The sequence below is a fragment of the Scyliorhinus canicula genome, chromosome 2 (genome assembly GCF_902713615.1).
Source record: "Scyliorhinus canicula chromosome 2, sScyCan1.1, whole genome shotgun sequence".
NCBI classification, from domain to species: domain Eukaryota; kingdom Metazoa; phylum Chordata; class Chondrichthyes; order Carcharhiniformes; family Scyliorhinidae; genus Scyliorhinus; species Scyliorhinus canicula.
The window spans coordinates 229942480-229965920 of record NC_052147.1 but is presented as its reverse complement, the minus strand read 5'-3'; the positions used below and the strand labels follow the sequence as shown (position 1 = coordinate 229965920).

General features: G+C 47.1%; 1 protein-coding gene across 4 annotated transcripts in view; it reads right to left on the bottom strand.

The window, feature by feature from the left end:
• The window catches only part of b3galt1b (UDP-Gal:betaGlcNAc beta 1,3-galactosyltransferase, polypeptide 1b), a 170834-nt gene that overhangs the window by 101239 nt on the left and 46154 nt on the right, over positions 1-23441 (bottom strand). Inside the window, exons 2-3 of one of the 4 annotated variants that reach the window (XM_038789735.1) lie at positions 2537-2748; positions 223-337 (exon numbers count right to left, since the gene is read on the bottom strand). The exons of 2 other annotated variants lie outside the window; for them this stretch is intronic. The gene's annotated coding sequence lies outside the window, so the exon portion shown is untranslated. The remainder of the gene's footprint in view (positions 1-222; positions 338-2536; positions 2749-23441) is intronic. One more of the 4 variants, XM_038789734.1, reaches the window with a different exon arrangement.

The window sequence follows — 23441 nt, the reverse complement described above, 5'->3', positions numbered from 1 at the left end:
GTCTGACCTTTCCCAATCGGCCCATGGCCAATCCCTGATTCCACCCACTCCCCCTCCACCACTGTTGCCTGAACCCTGCCCCCCACCCCCAAGACCCTGCCTCCTATCCTCTGGCCCCTCCCTACCATGGCCTAGCCTTTGATCCCCCGCCTCTACCTTAGACACTTATCTTCTCCCTGGCCTACCAAGAACCATTAAATTTAAATGAACCTTTAAACTTACCTGGATTATGGCAACTAGTGCTGTACCAAGGGGGGAACGGCCTCTTCACTTCAACTCTCCTGCCCTTCCACGCTGGCCCCCAGGAACAAGCTGCACTGCTTGGATCTCGCCCAGCCTTAGTCGAGAAGTTGTGGGAGATTGCATTGAGGAAAAAAGTGACACAATTCATTGGGCACAGAGTAGCAACGCTGTTTGCCACACCAAGGAAATGCAGGCCCATTGTGCCTGATGTACGTGTTCTACATGAAATGAATTTGGCCAAATATACACTATTGCCTGCAGGCTCACTTACATTCTTTGCAGTTACTAACATTTTTAAATTCCTGCTGGTCAAGGTTATTCTGGGTGTAATGCTGCAGGATAATAGCTTTAGTTACAGCGAAGACTCTTTCCAGCACGTCACAGTAACTGGTCAAACACTCAGGCACTCAACCTTACATAATACACTAAATAAAATTACTCACAATTTTGCACTACAATTGGAGCAGACCCACTCCACCATTCTAGGAGAGAAAATATTTATAGATTGATCCCTGGGATAAGAGGACTATTCTGTAAGGTTGATTCAGCAGAATGGTTCCACATTCTCTGGCGTCTACTAGAATGATAGGTGATATCATTGAAACACATGGGGTCGGATTCTCAGGTCTGCCAACTGCGTTTTCCTGGGCGGCGCACCCTCGCCGGCAGCGCAGTTCTCCGTTCCCTCCACCTGCCAATAGGATTTCCCATTGTGGCCACCCCACCCCACCGGGAAACCCATGGGCGTGGGTGCATTGCTGGTGCAACGGAGAATCCCGCCGGTGGAGCACCCAGCCAATGAAATTCTGAGGGGCAACAACAGGGCAGAGAGGTAGTCCAAAGCTATGAACCACAAGATGGGGATTTTCCGGCCCTTCCCACCGGTGGAATCTTTCGGTCCTGTCAAGTGTAACTGCCCCTGTGTTGGGTTCCTCGGTGGGCGGCTGACAAGCAATGCAAATGGCCAATGATTTTGGCGGGACCAGTAGACCCGACCAGCGGCCAATGGCGACCTGCCACTGTCACTGGAAAACCCATCACGGGTTTGGGTGGGGGTGGGGGGGGCTATCTCGGCCATAGTCTTAGAATAATGGGTTGGTCATATACTCCATGGATGAGCATACTCAAGACCAAAGTCAAGATAATTTTCGGGACTAAGGGGCTGAAGAGATATGAGGATACTTGGAAAGGTTGAGTTGCTGCAGAACATCAGCCATGATTTTATTGAATGGTGGAGCTGGAGTGAGGGATTTGTTGGCCACACCTGTTCCTATTTTTTAATATTCTCATAGAGCGCCATTTATAATCTCAGGAAATGTCAATGCAATTAGTAACCAATGCTAAGAAGTGTTCTTTGAGTATAATCGCTGGTGAAATACAGGACAGCACAGTGGCCAATTTAGATAAAGCAACTGCAATGAGTAAATGCCCATACACTGTGTTCATTGAGAGGTAAATGTTTGCCAGAACACTGGCAGAGTTCAAACAATTCTGACAGGGTCTTTTATGCCCACCTGAAGGGACAGATGAGGCCTCGATTTAATATCTGACCGAAATGTCAGTACCTCCAACTGTGCAGCATTCCACGCTTACCAGACAGAAAAAGCTTGGCCCCTTAACAAAAATGCATTTTCAAAAAGTGACACAGGTAAGCCAATGTTAGGCTGCACAAACATCCGCATTTTCAGCTGACGTGCTCTAATAGCACAGGCACATGCCGCTTTTATGATGCTTAATGCCTCGGAAACATGCAAAGATGATTCTCCTCAGGTCTTGCGTATGAACAGGACCTTATTATGCAAGCTTTTTTTTAAATACAACTACAAGGTTCCAACTTAATTTCAATTTCTCTGTAACCAAACGCACAGGCTTGACTGACAGCACACAGCACAGAGAACAGTCAGGCAGACAGACAATCAAATATCGAACACAGCTTTTTCCCCTTGTGAAATGAAAAGAACTTATTTTAAATTAAACCACCCTATAAAACAAACATTTCTTACAGCCCACAGTATCCATTTCCTCCAAACACAGCATTTGTCTTTGAAATATGAAGGTGACAGTGCTGAGATCTATGAATTTGAGGTTGTGGTTCCATGTGATCACCTCAGTGAGGCCGATGATCAACATCATGATCACTCATCCAAATAGAAAATATATCCTCACAATCACTGTCCGCAAAATATCCTAGTCTGCTCGCTATTGAGTTCTACTTTCTTATCATCTCGCAGCTGAAGTCCTCAGCAGAAATGTAACAATGAATGACAAAGCAAGTGAAATCAAGCAGGCTCACCTGTTGCATAAAAAGTAAGTGAAAATGGTTGGCCGGCGTGGGTCGTGAAGGGCGGCAGGCTTTGGTCGGGAAGGTCGAGAGGCGCGAGTCGGGAGGGTCGGCCGGGGTGGGTTGAGAAGCTCGGCCGGCGTGGGTCGTGAAGGTCAGCCTCTGTGGGTCGCGAAGGTCGGCAGGCGTGAGTCGGGAAGGTCAGATGGTTGATAAAAATGGGTCTAGGGAAAAAAGTTTGAAAACATTGGTCTAGAGCCCTGGATTCCAACAATCCCTAGGCATGGGTTGATTTCCCAGTGAAATATGGAAAAGGTGCCAGTAAATTTAAACTAAGTCCATCCTCTTCACTAGTTATTGTGTTTTACGTTTTGTACATCCGCAGAGATAGCACAAACCAGGTTATATGGTGAACAAAACTTCATTACAAAAGCTTTTTTTTAAAGTGCTACGAGTTTCTGGATTGCTTAGCTGCAATGAAATACGCTACCTTGACTAACATCACACAGCACAAAGAAATCAACTGACACACACAAGTAAACACTAAGCAATTGAACACAAGTTATTATTAAAACGGGTCAGGACACAATGATGTTTGGATCCATCTCAGCATTTATATTAGAGGTAAGCACCTTGGCTGTAGAGTTCCGATGATATCCATAACAAGCATCCTGGCTTTTGCAATTGACATGCACAGATTAAATGCTATGACAACATGCTAACGACCACCTTAAAATCTTGCAATATTAAATCCAATACCCGGGGAGACACAGCCACTGGCAACCTCTGATGGTGGCACAGCTGCCTGGTCAATTTATATAAATTTGAAACTGTACAATCTGGCTGCCGACCACCTGATGGCAACTCATCATATCTGGAGTTCAGTGCAGTATGCACAGCCATATATGTGCATCCAAGCTTGGCTCATTTTCCCATTCGTGCAACAACAGCATGATTCCTATTGTGTACTGTTTGCTTCGCACAAGCATGGAGCAGCTGGACGAGGCATAAATCATCAGCTCCTATCTACAGCAGGCAGAAACTGTATTAATGTGCGTGAAAGTGAGTCTGGAAGGGGCCAATATTTTTCAGCTGCAGGTGTGCTGGAAGGAGCTCCATGCAGCCTCACTGAAAGGAAGGATGCTTCAGACCCACTTGCATGCCCTTCGTATTTTTGTTTTTAATTTATCAGTGGAACTTAGGATTTTACAACCTTTGTGCCTATTGTACTTATTGTACTTTTTAATCCCCAAGTTTCCTTATTTGCAACAGAGGGCTTGCTAATAGTGTGATGTGAAATGCCTGAAGCATTGGATCTGTCACACAGGGATGCTCAGCCAGCCAAGTTGCCCTGAGAAATTCTCTGTTCACTTCAAGTGGCACACGTTCTCACATATGCAGAATAAAGTTTCTTTGGAAGATGTTCTGCTGATGGAGGCTCTTCTTCTCAGAGAACATTGTGCTAGCAGACATCCATGCACCACATTGAAGGTGAGTCACAAACTTTTATTGCGGCAGGTTCTGCAGAATCACCTTAATCGTAGAATTTCAAAAGTTTATCAGAATCCAGCACTGCCTGACAACAGCAAACATTTCTGGAGGTCCACTCAAACATGGCTGGGAATAATCTTGGGAAGCTGCCTTCTCAGGATCATGGTCAACAACAACTGCTAATTTTTTTTAAAAGTTACTTTAAACATTACAAAATGTTCCAATGTGCATCACAGGAAGAATATAGAGCAAAATTTGCCATCAAGCAACATAAGGAGATGTTAGGCCAGATAACCAAAAGCTTGGCCAAAAGAGGTCAGTTCTAAGGGAGAGTTTTAAAGGAGGAAAGAGATGCTCAAACACTCCATGGTTTGGGGCCCCTGACTACCCATCTCAACCATTAGTGGAATTATAATTAGGTACAGGAGTGTTAAGAAGCCAGAATTAGCAGAGTCCAGATATCTCAGAGGTTTTGTGGTGGAGAAAATTACAGAGATGGGGATGGCTCTGACCATGGAGGAATTTCAAAACAAAGATCAACAAACATTGCTTCACCAGGGAGTCAATGTAGGTCAAGGAGGACAGGGGCGATGGGTGAATGGGATTTGGTGTGTGTTGGGACATGGTTAGGTGAAAATACATGGTCTTAGTGATGGTGAATGAACAGATGGTAGAAGAACAGAAGCAGTGCTGTGCTACCTGCAACAACTATGGCTAACAACCAGCATTGAAGTTGCACATGTACAGTGAGAGCCATGGTCAACTATGACCTGAAACATAACTATACCTTCTTGCATGCATCCAAATGTGCTGACTAATAGGATGGTGTGGGTTGGTACAAAGAGGAACCCCATTTCCACAGAACCATAGAATTCCTGCAGTGATGAAGGAGGTTATTCGGCCCATCGACTCTGCACAAACCCTTTGAAAGAGGCTCTGTCCCCGTAACCCTAACTAACCTACACATCTATGGACACTAAGGGGCATTTTAGCATGGCCAACCCACTTAATCCGAACTTCTTTGGGCTGTGGGAACAAATCGGAGAACCTGGAGGAAATCCACGCAAACACGGAGACAAAGTACAAACTCCACACAGTCACCCAAGGCCGGAATTGAACCCAGGCCTCTAGCGCTGTGAGGCAGCAGTGCTACCACTTTGCCACATGCCGACCCTTTCACAAGCACCTAATAATAATCTTTATTGTCACAAGTAGGCTTACATTGCAATGAAGTTACTGTGAAAAGCTCCTAGTCGCCACATTCCGGCGCCTGTTTGGGTACACAGAGGGAGAATTCAGAATGTCCAAATTACCTAACAACACATCTTTTGGGACTAATGGGAGGAAACCGGAGCACCCGGAGGAAACCCACGCAGACACGGGAAGAACATGCAAACTCCACACAGACAGTGACCCAGCCGGGAATCAAACCTGGGACCCTGGCGCTGTGAAGCCACAGTGCTAACCACTGTGCTACCACGCTGCCTAATGGAACATCAGTTCAATTTCAGCATCCAAAGAGAGGGCCACATGTAGAATTGCACTGTTACTTGTTTGCACATTCATGCCTGCATCCAAGGACACCTTTGGCTAAGTTGAACTTAGCCATTCCTTTTCAACTCTGCCCCTTCAGTTTTGACAAAAGTTATTAATGGGTTACAATGGTTAGAATGATCTCTAAGATTTTATCCAAACCTCCCCCCAACCCAGATTATTTGCTTTTTAATTGCTCGCGTCCCATTTAAAATTTGACTTAATAATTTTCCTTAATAATAATCACTCAGGTCATGTCTTGAACCACTTGTAATTGTAAATTATGTAAATTAAGTTAAATCAGAAAATTGAGCGCTCTTTACACTTAATATTTGAGCAGATCTTCTGCAGAATTAACTTTAGATGTAATTTTAAGTAAACTGAAATCTAAGATCAGCTCTATTGTGACGGCTCTAATCTGAATAAGCATTCTCAAGGTTCAACTGTGCACTAAAACAGAAATAGGGAGGAATTCCTTCTCTCAAGAGCTTTACCCAGAGTGCTGTAGAGGCTGGGTCATTAAGTATGTTCAAGGCTGAGAGAGATAGATTTTTAATCAGTAAAGGAATCAAGAGTTATGGAGATAAGGCAGGAAAGTAAAGTTGAGGATTATATCTTTGAGCTGCAAGACATTCATTCATTTTTTTTTCATATTGACTTAAGAGGCTGTGATTAACAGCTTCCATATATACACACACACACAGCTGTCAGCATTTCTCCATTCATCTCCCTTCACGGTTGAGTAACTCACTGATAAACATCAAGCTTTGATTGACAGCTGTTGGACCACTTGGAACAGAGTTAAGTGCTGTCATTTTCCAGCTGACCACTTCAAAATCACTCAAGTGTGAAGAGAGGTGATTGGAAAGCACTTAATTTTGTTTGAAGTGGTCCAACACCTGATGAGTTGTGGGGGGAGGGATCATTATTTAGCACGTCTCGGGGGGAGATCCCTTTAGTTTGGACGTCTCTGTGGGGGTTTCCTTTATTAAGGGGGTTTCTGGGCGATTCCTTTATTTAGAGGGTCTCTGTGGGGGGGGGGTCTCTTTATATAGCGGGTCTCTATTGGAGTCTCCGTATTTAGGGGTCTCTGTGAGGTTCTTTGTGGAGAGTCACTTTATTTAAGGGTCTCTGTGGCGGGGGTCCCTTTATTTGCAGGGTTTTTGTTGGGGGCAAGTCAGGGTCCTTTATTTAGGGGGACTATACAACGGGTCTCTGTGGGGTCTTCTTATTTAGGGGCCTCTGGTGGGGCTTCCCTTTATTTAGAGGGATTCTGTTGGGGAGGGGGTCGGGGTCTCTTTATTTAGGGGTACTCTGGGGGAGTGATTTCTTTAAATACCGGGTCTCTATGGGGGTCTCCTTACTTGGGGGTCACTGTAGGGTTCCCTTCATTTTGGGGATTTCTGGGGGGTGTCCTTATTAGTGGGTCTCCTTATTTAGACAGTCTCTGTAAGGGGGATGCGGGGCATGGGGGTGGGTCACTCACGTACGGGAGAAGCTGCAGGATGGCCCTTCGGCCCAGTGACCAACTGTGTCACTTAAGTGGCCAATTAAGGACATTTTCCTGCTGCTGCTGACATTTTACTAGTGGTGGGTGTGCCCTCTGCCTTGCAGGGAGACCACCTAGTAATGCTTGACAGCCTCTATGAAGGCCTGGAGAAGAAGCCTTTGTAATTGTGCAATCTACTGGCTGATGAAGGAGCCCTCCAGTGGCAATGCCCATCCTTGTGACAGCATGTGACCTTGCCTTCACCAAACAATCCTGCCCGCTCTGCACCAGGTCCCCAACCCAACTTAGTTTGCTGAGGGAGCGGCGTCCATCCCTGTGTTTCTCAGCTGGGTGCAGTCGCAGCAGTGATCACTGCTCCCAACAGTGCTGCTGAGTCTGAAGAGCTGCTGGCCCTCCAATTGGCTGGCAGCTCTTGGAGATGACATCACTTATAGGGATCGGGGCCTCAACGTCAGTCCATTACATAGAACATACAGTGCAGAAGGAGGCCATTCGGCCCATCGAATCTGCACCGACCCACTTAAGCACTCACTTCCACCCTATCCCCACAACCCAATAACTCCTCCAAACCTTTTTGGTCACTAAGGGCAATTTATCATGGCTAATCCACCTAACCTGCACATATTTGGACAGTGGGAGGAAACCGGAGCACCCAGAGGAAACCCACGCTGACACAGGGAGAACGTGCAGACTCCACACAGACAGTGACCCAGTGAGGAATCGAACCTGGATCCAGTCGCCGTGAAGCCACAGTGCTATCCATTTGTGCTACTGTGTTGCCCTATGCCGTATTAACTGCACAATGGACCTAAAAGATGGCTCTGGCTGGGCTTCCTCCAAACATCAGAAGTAACATTGCCCTTGTTCCTTGGCCTATTGACAGGACTGCTGCTGCCCTGCCAAAATGCAGTCCAAAGACTACACCTCTGCAGTATGGGCATGAGCAGGCAACTTGGAAAGAGCTTAATGGGGGGGGGGGGGGGGGGGGGGTGCCTGTACAGTCTCTTTCAGTGTTTAAAAGTTGGGATACTTTTCCCATCTATTTGATGGAACACAATACTGCCCAATTCCAATGCAACTTGTGGCCTGAACATTTCTTATCAAGCTAAACATTGAAACCCAGATTTGCTGCACTTGATTCAAGATGGCAACGAAAATAAAAGCATTGAGTAAATTTACACTGGCAAGTTGTCTCTTCTGCAAAGTATCAAATAAAAGAGGCCCTTCTAAGCTGCACCTGCAGCTATTTCCTGTCTTACTTTGGCAGTAAGCCTCCAGTGCCAGGCAATCCAGGCGGGGAGTTCACTCTGCATAATTAATGAATCCAACTCAAATAAAACTAGCACGGACAGCAAGTACATTTTTACAAAGCAAACTGCTCACATGCGTTGGCACTACCTAAACATTTGATTACATTAATAATGACAGAAGATAAGATTTCACTGTTGTGTTTAATTAAGTAAGAAGTCTTACAACACCAGTTGTATATGCTCGATCTTCCTGGAGATCCTCTCCACTTTGAGCCGGCAGTTTGCGGTGTCGATGGTAGCCATGATGTGGAGATTCCGGCGTTGGACTGGGGTGAGCACAGTAAGAAGTCTTACAACACCAGGTTAAAGTCCACAGGTTTGTTACAAACACGAGCTCTCGGAGCGCAGCTCCTTCCTCAGGTGATCAGGATCTCCAGGAAGATCGCGCATATAGACACTGACATTAAGTTTCTACAAAGATGCAAAAAAGCAGACAAGATCCCGAAAGGGCTACAGATCACAAACCCACTCAAGTCGACCTACAACACAGACTACGCTGAAAGACTCTGCCGCCGCACCTCTGTCACACTCCTCAAACACCTCGTACACCAGCTCTACAGCAGTCGACGCAACCTGGAAACCAAGATAGAGGCCATATTCTCAAATAGCGCTCAGGACACAGCAGACCAGCTGCGTAACACCGCCAAACAGATGAGACAATGATACTATCCCACCTATATGCACACCAAGAACAGGAAGCTTGAGAAACTCGGCATCACCACCAGCAGCAACCAAGCCTCCCCAGTACCACAGTCGAAAACAACACAGGGAAATCTATTGTCAACTTGTCAGACTACACCCTTCAACCAGATGAAATCGAAATCCTCAGCAGAGGACTCAATTTCTGCACCACCACCAAACTGGACCCCATCAGTCTCGCGGCAGACACGGAGGAATTCATCAGGCGAATGTGGCTCCGGGAATTCTTCCACAGACCCCAAGAGGCCGACAGCGAACCCAAGGATACGACCAATGAACCGAAACAGCAGACCGCGAGATCTGCGGTGCAGCAAACGAAAAGGAGAGTCGAATTGGACCCCTCCGGAAGGCCGCTGCCCTAGACTCGACATGTATGCTGAAGCCGTCAGAAGTCGTGTCAATGCTAGATTCATCAGTCGCATTCACAAGGCAGCCCCGAACGTCACCCAAGTACAACGCAACGCCATCTGTGCTCTCAAAACCAACCGCAACATCGTCATCAAACCAGCAGACAAAGCAGACCGTCATACTGAATAGAACGGACAACTGCAAAGAAGTATACCGACAACTCAACAACCAGGAACACTACAGGCAGTTACCCGCAGATCCAACCAAGGAACACATCCGCCAACTCAACAGACTGATCAGGACCTTGGATCCAGACCTTCAGAGCACCCTACGTGTTCTCATCCCACGTAATCCCCGCATTGGAGATCTCTACTGCCTCCCGAAAATACACAAGGCCAACACACCAGGCCGTCCTATCGTTTCAGGCAATGGGACCCTGTGTGAGAACCTCTCTGGCCACATCGAGGGCATCTTGAAACCCATCGTACGAGGTACACCCAGCTTCTGTCGTGACACGACGGACTTCCTACAGAAACTCAGCACCCATGGACCAGTTGAACCAGGAACATTCCTCGTGACAATGGATGTCTCGGCACTCTACACCAGCATCCCCCATGACGACAGCATTGCTGCAACAGCCTCAGTCCTCAACACTGACAACTGCCAATCTCCAGACGCAATTCTGCAACTCATCTGCTTCATTCTAGATCACAACGTCTTCACCTTCGACAACAAATTCTTCATCCAGATGCATGGAACAGCCATGGGGACCAAATTTGCACCCTAATATGCCAACATCTTCATGCACAAGTTTGAACAAGACTTCCTCACCACACAGGACCTGCAACCGATGTTATACACCAGATACATCGATGACATTTTTTTCCTTTGGGCCCACAGCAAAGAATCACTGAACGACTACACGATGAGATCAATAAATTCCATCCCACCATCAGACTCACCATGGACTATTCTCCAAATTCTGTTGCATTCTTGGACACACTCAGCTCCATCAAGGACGGTCACCTTAGCACTTCGCTTTACCGCAAGCCCACAGACAACCTCACGATGCTCCACTTCTCCAGCTTTCACCCGAAACACATTAAAGAAGCCATCCCCTATGGACAAGCCCTCCGTATACACAGGATCTGCTCAGACGAGGAGGAGCGTAACAGACACCTACAGATGCTGAGAGATGCTCTCGTACGAACGGGATATGGTGCTTGACTCATCGATCGACAGTTCCAACGCGCCACAGCAAAAAACCGCACCAACCTCCTCAGAAGACAAACACGGGACACCACTGACAGAGTACCCTTCGTCGTACTTTCCTGGGGCGGAGAAACTACGACATCTTCTTCGCAGCCTTCAACACATCATCAATGAAGATGAACATCTTGCCAAGGTCATCCCCACACCCCCACTACTGGCCTTCAAACAACCGCGCAACCTCAAACAAACCATTGTTTGCAGCAAATTACCCAGCCTTCAGAACAGCGACCACGACACCACACAACCCTGCCAGGGCAATCTCTGCAAGACATGCCAGATCATCGACTTGGATACCACCATTACACGTGGTAACACCACCCACCAGGTACGCGGCACATATTCGTGCGACTCGACCAATGTAGTCTACCTCTTACGCTGCAGGAAAGGATGTCCTGAAGCGTGGTACATTGGCGAGACCATGCAGACATTGCGACAACGAATGAACGGGCATCGTGCGACAATCACCAGGCAGGAATGTTCTCTTCCAGTCAGGGAACACTTCAGCAGTCAAGGGCATTCAGCCTCGGATCTCCGGGTAAGCATTCTCCAAGGCGTCTTCAGGACACGTGACAACGCAGAATTGCCGAGCAAAAACTTATCGCTAAGTTCCGCACGCATGAGTGCGGCCTCAACAGGGATCTTGGATTCATGTCGCATTACATCCACCCCCCACCATCAGGCCTGGACTTGCAAAATCCCACCAACTGTTCTGGCTTGAGACAATTCACACCTCTTTAACCTGTGATTATCCCTCTCCCTGGATCTGTGATGATTTGATTACCTGCAGATGCTCGCATTCCAAGCATTGTCTGGCATCGCTGACTTTGTCTATATAAATGTTTCTGGAACATACCTCGCCATTCACCTGAGGAAGGAGCTGCGCTCCGAAAGCTCGTGTTTGAAACAAACCTGTTGGACTTTAACCTGGTGTTGTAAGACTTCTTACTGTGCTCACCCCAGTCCAACGCCGGCATCTCCACATCGTGTTTAATTAAGTGCAAGCATCATGGACTAAAAAACCCTTGATGGGGTATAGTAGGATAATGGCTATATTACTGGACTAGCAATAATGATCGGAAGACCTGAATTCAATTCCCACAATGGCAGCTGGGGAATTGAAATTTAACTAAGTAAATAAACCTGGGATAAAAAGTTAGCCCCAGTAATGATGAACATGAAAAATGCATCTGGTTTACCAATGTCCTTTGGGAAAGGACATGTGCTCCCTTTACCTGATCTGGCTTATATGTGACCTCACATCCACAGTAATGTGACGGATTCTTAAATGCCCTCCGGCACGATAGCACAGTGGTTAGCACTGTTGCTTCACAGTGCCAGAGACCCGAGTTCGATTCCCGGCTTGGGTCACTGCCTGCGTGGAATCTGCAAGTTCTCCCGATGTCTGTGTGGGTTTCCTCCGGGCGCTCCGGTTTCCTCCCACAAGTCAGGAAAGATATGCTTGTTAGATGAATTGGACATTCTGAATTCCCCCTCAGTGAACCCGAACATGCGGCGGAATATGGTGACTAGGGGATTTTCACAGTAACTTCATTGCAGTGCTAATGTAAGCCTACTTGTGACACTAATAAAGATTATTATAAGAATGGCCTAGCAAGCTACTCAGTTGTACTCAAGAAGATGGTGCATACCACCTTTTCAAGGACAATAAAGGATGGGTAATAAATGCTGGCATTGCCTGCGACATCCATATCCCTGAATGAATGAAACACAAACATGCTCAATCATGTCAATGCATTCTACAATGTACTTCAGCATTATTGCGGTAACTGTTTTTATGCCCTATGTTGTTACATTATTTTGCCATAATAATGTTTCCATATCTTATTTCATGCAAATGTCTTATGACGTGCCACACTATTTTAATTAACAGAATCTATTTGACGGCCCATGGAGCTGCATATAGGGAAGCAGTAACAAGTACAATCTTCAGGTGAAAAAGGTCTGGAAAGAGGGTGGCTAATTAGACGTGGGTACACATAGATAGCCGATCCCCATTTTCAACTTAATGTTTCCTTAGTTTTGTTTAATTCTATTATAATATGAACCTACGAATTTACAATGTAAGTCCCCTATTTAAACTTTGCACATTGTAATGAAATGAAATGAAATGAAAATCGCTTATTGTCACGAGTAGGCTTCAATGAAGTTACTGTGAAAAGCCCCTAGTCGCCACATTCCGGCGTCTGTCCGGGGAGGCTGATACTGTTCCTTCAGTGGTAGATTTGCTGTTGAACTTTATGAAGGAAACTGATGAGAGGAATTTGAAGCAGACGTAACATTAATAATATTAGAGGAAGACACACACATTTGTTGGACTGTGAAACAATAATGACAAATCAATGGACAGGAAAAGGCTGAATTTTAGGTCCTGATGAGGGTGGGAGAGGTGGTCTGGTGCTGAAAACAATGGCACCAGTCAGTATGTCAGTTTTCCATCGCTGTTCCTGCCATGGCGACTTTCATCAGGGCTTGCCCTGCGATCCCACTCAATTCGCAACTGCATGAAACTCGTTAAAGAGTCATTGACAGCTTGCTAATAATAATAATTTTTGTTGAGGGCCAGTTTGAGATTTTAGTAGAGGAGCACGGGCTGCACATTGGATTGGGGCTGACCAGGTACATGGAAGCTGCAATGCAATCGGGGGTCAGTCGTGGCTGCATAAGGAACAAAATGGACCCATGAAAGGAAGAACTCCTGAGACAGACACTCAGCCATTGGCAAACTGGTGCAATCAGTTGCAAAGGTTGCAGGGAGTTTAATGACTACTTGCTTGGGCAGTGAAGGGAACCTGTAACTCTGTGGGCTCTGTGGGGGCAGAGGAAAGAAAGGGCAAGGTTTCCAGACACAATTGGAAATCCAGCTGAGTGCAACTGGCAAAGAGTGCATGATTCTCAGGTTTCAGTTCCAGTGGTGATGAGAAGCACCATCCTCAGCAGGAAGGACAGAGCTCTGGTTATGACTGTTCACGGTGTCCCAAGTCAGATGGTAAAGTGTGAAAGCGGCCACTAACTCTTTTCTTGACATTAGGTTTAGTTACAGAATGCAGCATTAAAAATGTCTGCCTTCTACCTACCATCCATGTCTCGCAGCCATCTCTCTTTCCGCCTCTTTTTGGCACCCATAGGCCAATTAAGGGAGATGGTGCGATTTGCAAGAATATTTCCATTGAAGACACAGCCTAGAATAGAACCCCTCTGACCACCAATGTAGGCGGCATATCTGTTTAGATGTTCCACTGTTCAAGGACTGAGCTCCCATTTACCATTTTGGGAGCGATTTTCAGACAGCATTCGCCATCATAGAGAATGGCAGCACGAGCAGAAAATCTGGAGAGACACGCCCCTCGCCCGTGACATCATGAGGTTCCTGCCCACGAAGGCCGAGAAACTCATTTTGGTGTATTTTAATACATGTGAATATCATTCGCCACCCCCCTTGCCACAAGATTTTCTCCCCACTGAACATTAAACCTCGCCGATGTTTACAACAGCTTTTCAAAAATGAGATTCAGCCAAGGGGATGCATCCGGGGCAAGTTAATTATACCCCCGAGGCGAGGGATATGCCCGGGCAGTGCCCTGGCACAGCCCAGTGATTGGGGGCGTGGAAGCGTTGATGTTCAGTTCTGATTGGGGCGCTCTTTAAAGATAGTGCCACGATCTTTGTGGAGCCAGCCTTGGCGGCTCCATCAGGCCCCGCCCCGTCAGACTGATGCCGCAAACCACACTCTCCATGAGTCTGGTCACTCTTCGAGGGAGATCATACATTCAGAGGTCACAGGCCATTTTCAACCCATGCCCTGTGCTGCCTCAGAGAGCTGCAAGATGTGGGGCACAGCTGATGCTGCCAATCCAAGTAAAGGCTGCATTTTTGTGATTCTTGAGGTTCTGTATATGTGCCCACCTAAGCAGGGCCTCCAACTGAGCAGGGCCTCCAACTGCGCAGGGCCTCCAACTGCACAGGGCCTCCAACTGCACAGGGCCTCCAACTGCACAGGGCCTCCAACTGCACAGGGCCTCCAACTGCACAGGGCCTCCAACTGCACAGGGCCTCCAACTGCACAGGGCCTCCAACTGCGCAGGGCCTCCAACTGCACAGGGCCTCTATCTGCCTCTGGCACCTCCACCTGCTCACTTGTGATGGATACAATATGATGATGTGTGTCCCTAAGCAGGCACAGGATTCTGTCCTTCCCTCTTAATATCCTATCCTCTGGGAAACACAAGAAGGAATTGTGAGAACTCCCCTCTGATAGCAGAAACATCTGCAGTGCAGAATCAATTATCCTCTTCATTAGGGATGCCCATCTCCTCTTTGCCGATTTGGCCATGGTCAGCCACTTGGCATCTCCAAGGCAGTCACGATGTGTCAGTTGGGTATTGCTCTTCTTGTCTACACCCTTTCTCATGCATTATGCTTGAATCATAGAATTGTTGCAGTACAGGAGGCCATTTGGTCTGCTATATCTGTGCCAACTCTCTGCAAAAACAATGCACCTAAGTGCCCTGCCCATGCCTTTTTCCCCATGGCCTAGCAAACCTTTCCTTTTCAGATGATCATCCACAGACCCTTTGGAAAACCACATTTGAACCTTCCTCTATCATATTCAGGCAATACAGTCCAGATCCAAACCACTTACTGTGTAAAGCTTTTCATGTCACCGTTGCCTTTTTTGCCTACCACATTAAAACAGCATCCTTTGGTTCTCAGTTTCTCCCTGTATACTCTAATTCATTTTTATTTGCTCATAGGATGTGGGCGTCGCTGGCTGGGCCAGTATTTATTGCCCATCCCGGAGGGCATTTTTAAGAGTCAACCACACTGCTGTGGGTCTGGCATCACATGTAGGCCAGACCAGGTAATGATGGCAGATTTCCCTCCCTAAAGGACACTAGTGAACCAGATGGGTTTTTACGACAATCGACAATGGTTTAATGTTCGTCATTAGACATTTTCTTTATAAATTTAGAGTACCCAATTATTATTTTTTCCAACTAAGGGGCAATTTAGCATGGCCAATCCACCTAACCTGCACATCTTTGGGTTGTGGGGGTGAAAGCCACGCAGTCATGGGGAGAATGTGCAAACTCCTCACAGACAGTGACCCAGAGCCGGGATTCGAACCCGGGCCCTCAGTGCCGTAGTCCCAGTGCTAACCACTGCGCCACATGTCGCCCGTCATTAGACTTTTAATTCCAGATTTTTATTAAATTCAAATTCCTGGGATTGAAACCTGGGTCCCCAGAGCATTACCATGAGTCTCTGGATTACTAGTGCAGTGACAATACCACTACGCCATTACCTTCCCATAACCTTACATAATTGTGGGCAGCAAAGAGAAAAGAGACATAGATAGGGCTATTCTAGCTACTGTGGTCAAGGTCATTTACTCACTGATATGTGAAGCTGCATGTATCATTGCTGGCAAGTCATCAGTAGTATAGTGGCTTTGAGCATTGCTGAGGGCTCAGTGAGAGCTCTGGGCACTTTCCTCCTGTGCTCAGGAGCAACATGCAGCCTGAGGCTCCTCAGCTGGTGTGTCTGCTGGAGGCTGAATAGCCTCAGGCCAGTTCTGAAGGTCTGGTGCTTCACTCAACTTTCCAGAGGGAATGAGGTCATTGACATTTTTCCACCACTGGATCAATATCCCCCTCACCACACTTTATTTGCTCATGCTCTCAGCCAAATCTAATAATGCCTGCTCAGTTTGTGAGGGCGCCTTCTATTGGCATCCTATGGGAAGAGGACCTCTCAGCTCTCCCTCACTGCCCAACGGAGGACCTCCAGATCAGCATTTTTGAACCAGAAACACTCTCGATGTCGGAATCCTAAACCTAAGTTAAAAATGCTGCCCATAACCTCTGCCAGTATTAGTGAAGATGACAGCAGCACTCGACTACCTAAACTACAAATTTAACAAACAATGTCCTGCGGCGTAACACCACTCTGTGCAGTCAGCCAATGCATAATATACAGAATGATTTCCCAAAGTCCTCGTGAACTGCAAAATGAAACAAATGGAATTCTTCAGCATTGCTGTATTCTTGATTTCTTGAATGTTATTGTGTAAAGGATATGTGTACAACACAGCTATGTACTTACTAAGAATAAGAATGTTCATATTACCAGGGAAATGTTTACTCTGCGAATGTACAAATGGCAGATAATGTCAAATCAATGAAGTGTGCACCAACAACAATGGGGTAGCCAACAGAGACCTGCACAGTGGGCGAACACATTGGGAATGCTGAAGCATGTCCTTGATGGTGCCCCAAGATTTTCCATATCCTAAAACTAGGAAATCAAAAATCATAGACACACAAATCAAGCCTGCCCAAGTTCCAATAGATATGATGCTCAACACCAGTGGCATTAAAGTATGTGGGTGAATAATTTCAATCCAGTAGTTCCAGCACGTGGAAAATCTCTGTCCTCTGGAATCATTCCCACTACAAAACCAGCAAACAATTCAACTTTAATATTTGAAGAAAACATATTCTTACGTTACATGTGATGCATTGATATAGAAAGCAAAAGAGAAACAAAGGAACATTCAAATAATACTAAAAAAATGAATTACACTTCAATTATCAGTGAATCAGTTAGCAACAAACGTACACTAAGAATACATGTTAATGTTTGCACAAAAATCACAGTTCCAAGCACTGATTTGCTCAAGAATTGTTCTCAATCCCCAACTGCAGCAATATTCTTCCTGCCTGCTTAATTCAATAATAAGAACAAACACTTCCCACGTCTTTCTTGCCTTCCTCAACTGCATCCCCACACTTCCTCCTCGTAGGCAAATATACTTGGAGCTTCACACCTGCCCACGATGACTCAAAAAAAATACAAATACCTCATTTAGACTTTTAATTAACAGCAGCCAAATGCTGTAACGGCAGTAGGCTCTGACAACATCCAGACAATGGTACTGAAAACCCACGCTCCAGAACTAGCCGTGCCCGAGCTAAGCTGTTCGAGTACACTGGAGTCCACCAGCTCATGTGAAAGATTGCCCATGCATGTCCTGTTCAGAAATAGTAGGACAAATCCAATCCAGGCAATTAGCTCCAAATCAGTCCACTCTCAATCAACAAGTGTCGGAAGGAATCGGTAACATCATTATCTTTCTTTTCAAAAAAATTCCAATTAAGGGGCAATTTAGCATGGCCAATCCACCTGCCCTGAACATCTTTGGGTTGTGGGGGTGGGACCCGGGGAGAATATGCAAGCTTCACACGGACAGTGACCCAGAGCTGGGATCATACCTGGGCTCTTGGCGGTGTGAGGCAACAGTGCTAACCACTAGGCCACCGCGCCATCCCGGTAACAGCATTATCAATACAGCGATAACCTGCTCACCTGATGTTCAGTTTGGGTTCTGCCAGAGCCATTCAGCTCCTAATATCATTCTAGCCTTAGTCTAAACACGGTCAAAAGAACTAAACTCCAAAGGTGAGATGAGAGTGACTGCCTTTGACATCAAGGCAGCATTTGACAGAGTGTGGCATCAAGGAGCTCCAGGAAAACTGCGAATCAGGGCGAATCAATGCGAATCAGGGGGGAAACTCTCCACTGGTTGGAGTCACATCCAGCACAAAGGAAGATGATTGTGATTGTTGGATGTGAATAATCTCAGTCCTGGGACATCAGTGCAGCAGTTTCCTTGGTCCAACCATCTTCAGCTGCTTCATCAATGACCTTCCACAGCACAAGGTCAGAAGTGAGGATGTTTGCTGATCATTGCACAATGTTAAGTACCATTTGCAACGCCTCAGACACCAGACCCAGACAGCATTCAGATTTTAACAGGTAAGTGGCAAGTTACATTTAAGGCATACAAGTGGCAGGCAATGACCATATCCAAGAAAGATAATCTAATTGTCTCCCCATGATATTCAATAGCCTTGCCATCGCTGAATTTAAAAAAATTCTTATGTGGGATATGGGTGTTACTATTAAGGACACGTTCTGTTGTGCATCACCAATTGCCCTCGAGAAGAAAAGCTAACTGCTTTAGCTATTTATTTTCCTTTGGCCTGGATTTTGAAGTCAGTAGTCAGGATGATCATTCCTCTGTTGAACTCTCATCCTCTTGCTTATGCTGCAGCCACTGACGAGTGCAGCCCACTATCTCCCAGTCGGGATTGATGACCTTGCTGGGAGGCCTCCTGCCAATCCGCGGGTGAATGGTGGCCCGTCTCTCCTCCACGGCATCCGGCAATCGAATGAGGGTCCCCTCTGAAAATCTGGGAATGGGCCTTCAAGCTGCCATTCTCGAGGCTTGAATGAGATCAAGCGCTGCATAGCTGTTTAAATGCAGTAGTGTTTGTAGTGCTCAGATGACCCTAGGGACGATCAAATCAGACACTTTTTGCCTCAAGTGTTTTTCACGTGTGGGGGTGGGGGGGGAAACATTTTTCAAAGCGTGATCTGGATCGCGCTACCAGGGACGGTGGCACTTGCGCCGATTTTGGCACCGAAAATGACACTGCCTTTTTTGGAGGAAAATTCCTCCCCACATTGTAAAATATAAAACCGGTTCATCGGGGACAGAGAGGGTGTTCAGTAATTATGGCTCAGTGGGTCATTAAAGCTTGAGTTACTCCTCAATCAACAAAGTATAGTCTTGTCAATTGTTTTTAAAGTACAAATAATGCCATAAAATGTGTAAATTCACCTCCATTCACTAATTTACTGTTAATTTATTTCTACAAGGGCTCAACAGCACACCAAGTGGAGGGGGAGAGAATAGCAGTGACAGCACTTTCTGGATATCTGTACTTAACTGCACACATGCCAATGTCAGAAGTTGCTGTCAGTTTCACACAGAGTAATGATAGGTGAACACTGTCAGTTTCACCGTCCTTGCAACTGCAAAATCTAGGCCTTGATATTTATTCAAAACTATTTTTCCTTCAAAGACTTAATATAAATTTGAGTTCAACAACTAAAACTGCAGATTATTAATGGATAGCACAGTAGCATAGTGATTAGCACTCTGCGGAAGGGTGCGTAGTTTGGGATCAAAAAGGAGAAGGTATAGGGGGTCTTGAAAAACATTAAGGTGAACATGTCCCCAGGGTCTGATGGTTATACCCAGAATACTGAGAGAGGGAAGGGGGGAAATTGCTGGGGCCTTGACAGAAGTCTTTGTATCCTCACTGGCTACTGGTGAGATCCCAGAGATTTGGAGAATAGCCAATGTTGTTCCTTTATTTAAGAAGGATAACAAGGATAATCCAGGTAATTACAGGCCGGTGAGCCTTATGTCAGTGGTAGGAAAATTATTGGAGCGGATGATTCGAGACAGGATTTACTCTCACTTTGAACTAAGTGCACGTGTTAGCGAGAGGCAAAATGGTTTTGTGAAAGGGCAGTCGTGTCTCACTAACTTGATCAAGTTTTTCGAGGAAATGATGAAAGTGATTGTTGAAGGTAGGGCAATGGGTGTTTTGCACATGGGCTTCAGTAAGGCTTTTGACAAGGTCCCTCATGGCAGATTGGAACAGAAGGTGAAGTTGCATGGGATCAGACAAGATCTGGCAAGATGGATACAGAACAGGCTCTGTAGACAGAGGATAGTAGTGGAAGGGTGCGTTTCTGAATGGAGGGCTGTGACTAGTGGTGTTCCTCATGGGTCAGTGCTGGGACTTTTGCAAAATGATTTCGAGGAAAATGTAACTGGTTTCATTAGTAAGTTTGCGGGCGACACAATTCCACAGGTTGGTGGAATTGCGGATAGCGATGACGACAGACACAGGATACAACAGGATGTAGATTGGTTCGAAACTTGGACAAAGAGATGGCAGATGAGGTTTAATCCGGACAAATGTGAGGTACTGCATTTTGGAAGGTCTAATACATGTGGGAAATATGCAGTAAATGGCAGGACCCTTAAGAGTATTGATAGGCAATCTGATAGGTACACAGGTCACTGAAAGTGGCAACACAGGTGGAGAAGAAGACATAAGGCATGCTTGCTTTCATTGGCCAGGACATTGAGTTTAAAAATTGGCACGTCATGTTGCAGTTTTATAGAACCTTAGTTAGGCCGCACTTCGAATATAGTGTTCAATTCTGGTCGCCAAAGTACCAGAAGTATGTGGAAGCTTTGGAGACGGTACAGAAGAGATTTACCAGGCTGTTCCCTGGTATGGAGGGAATTAGCTATGTGGAGAAGTTGGAGAAACTTGGTTTGTTCTCACTGGAACGACGGAGGTTGAGGGGTCACCTGATAGAAGTCTATAAGATTATGAGGGGCATGGACAGAGTGGATAGTCAGAAGCTTTTTCCAAGGGTGGAAGAGTCAATAATTAGGGGACAAGGTGTGAGGGGCAGGGTTTAAAAGAGATGTACGAGGCAGGTGTTTTACAAAGAGGGTGGTGGAAGCCTGGAATCCATTGCCGGGGGAGGTACTGGAAGCAGATACGAGTGACTTTTAAGGGGCACCTTGACAAATACATGAATAGGATGGCAATAGAGGGATATGGTCCTTGGAAGGGTAGGGGTCTTTAATTCCGACTGGAGCATGTTCGATACAGGGCCGAAGGGCCTGTTCCTGTGCTATAATTTTCTTTGTTCTTTGTTGTTTCACGGTGCCAGGGTCCCGGGTTCGATTTCCGGCTTGGGACTCTGTCTGTGTGGAGTCTGCACGTTCTCCCCGTGTCTGCGTGGGTTTCCTCCGGATGCTTCGGTTTCCTCCCATAAGTCCCGAAAGACGTGCTGTTATGTCATTTGGACATTCTGAATTCTCCTGTGTGTACCCGAACAGGCTCCGGAATCTGGTGACTCGGGGATTTTCACAGTAACTTCATTGCAGCATTGATGTCAGCCTACTTGTGACACTAATAAAAATTATTATTATTATCTTAGCAGAAACAAAACATGGAACGGGGATGGGAGTGCAAATGGTTGGGAAAAGAGGAAGGGAAATTAACTTGAACATTTCCCACTGGTGGAGTGTTATAGCCTGCACAAGACCTCAGGGATCGGTGCAATCAGTCTGTCTGTAGGTCTCATCGAATACGAGATCTCCCCAAAGGGGGTAGGGAGCCCGAGGACATTCATCATTGAGATCTATATAAAGTTGGCCAGGCATGGAACCAACACAGCAGACCCGGCTGGGATCTGGGGCGAAATTCTCCGACCCCCAGCAGGGTAGGAGAATCGCCCGGTGCCGCCGAAAATCCCGCCCCCGCCATGTCCAGAATTCTCCCACCCGCAAAAAGTCGGCGTGCCGCCAATCCCGCCGCCCGCCTCGGAGAATGGTTTGGCCGGCGGGAGGCTACGGGTTTCTGTGCTGCCGTTATTCTCCGGCCTGCGATGGGCCGAAGTCCCGCCGCTGGGAGGCCTCTCCCGCCGCCGAGGTTTGAACCACCTCTGGTGGCGGCGGGATCGGCGGCGCAAGCGGGCCCCCGGGGTCCTGGGGGGGGGCGCAGGGCGACCGGACCCCGCGGGGTGCCCCCACGGTGGCAAGGCCCGCGATCGGGGCCCACCGATCGGCGGGCGGGCCAATGCCGTGGGGGCACTCTTTCTCTTCCGCCACTGCCACGGCCTACACCATGGCGGAAGCGGAAGGGAATCCCCCAGCGCGCATGCGCAAACCGGAGAAGGCCTTTCGGCCAGCCCCGGCGGCGGGCGTCAAAGGCCGTTGGTGCCGGTTTTGGCACCAGTCGGCGTGGTGCCAACCGCTCCGGATCGGGCCTAGCCCCCAAAGGTGTGGAGAATTCCGCACCTTTGGGGAGGCCCGACGCCAGAGTTGTTGGCGCCACTCCGCTACGCCGGGACCCCCCGCCCCGCCGGGTAGGGGAGAATCCCGCTCCAGATGTATATTGTAAATAGAAATGCTTTGCAATAAACCTAGTTTTCTTTTCACTTACTCGGTTCGGGCTCGTTTGTGGCCCACAAAACTGGCGAAGGGGATACAACTGGATTACTGTCAACGTTGCTACACTGTTGGATGAACTACGGAAGCAAGGCTGGAGGAATTTTTTCATCCCCATCGCAATAATGCTTTTGGTTGAAAGATTCAACGTGTTCGATGCAAGCACAGAGGATTGGACACAGTACGCAGAAAACATGCGTTATTTTTTCTGGGCGAACACTATCACAGGTGATGATCGGTATACAGAGATATTGCTGACTCCCTGTGGAGCTCAGGCTTATGGGGTGATAAAAAGCTTTAAATATCCCACAGCTCCAAACACTAAGACTTTTGTAGCACAAAACCTGGAAGTCCGTAACCGAGTTTCTGACGAGGCTACGAAAACTAACCGAATATTATGAATACGGAACTAATTTTTCCGAAATACTTGGTCTGTCACATAAATAACATGGCTACTCAAAGGAAATTGCTAGCCAAACCGTCCCAAGACCTGCAGCATGCCATTTCAAATTTTGCTTTCCTGCAAAAGTGTCGGGAGGAGTGCAAGAAATCCACGGGATGGAGGTAAACACGCTAGGACATATCCTCTCCCTCCACCTCCACCTGAGACTGAAACCAAACCCTCGACCGAGTACCGTACGGGCCAGGCCTGCTGGGTAAGAATTGAATCATCCCGGGGGATACCTTCCCACAGTCTGTAGAAGGAGGGCCCAGATGTTGTGGGACATGGGCAGGGAGCGCAAGGCACAAGTCAGCCAGCTACCCCAGTGGCACCAACCGAGGGCTCCCACTTTCCACCTGGACCACGCAGAGGAGGAGGGTATCCAGCTGAAAGTATGGATA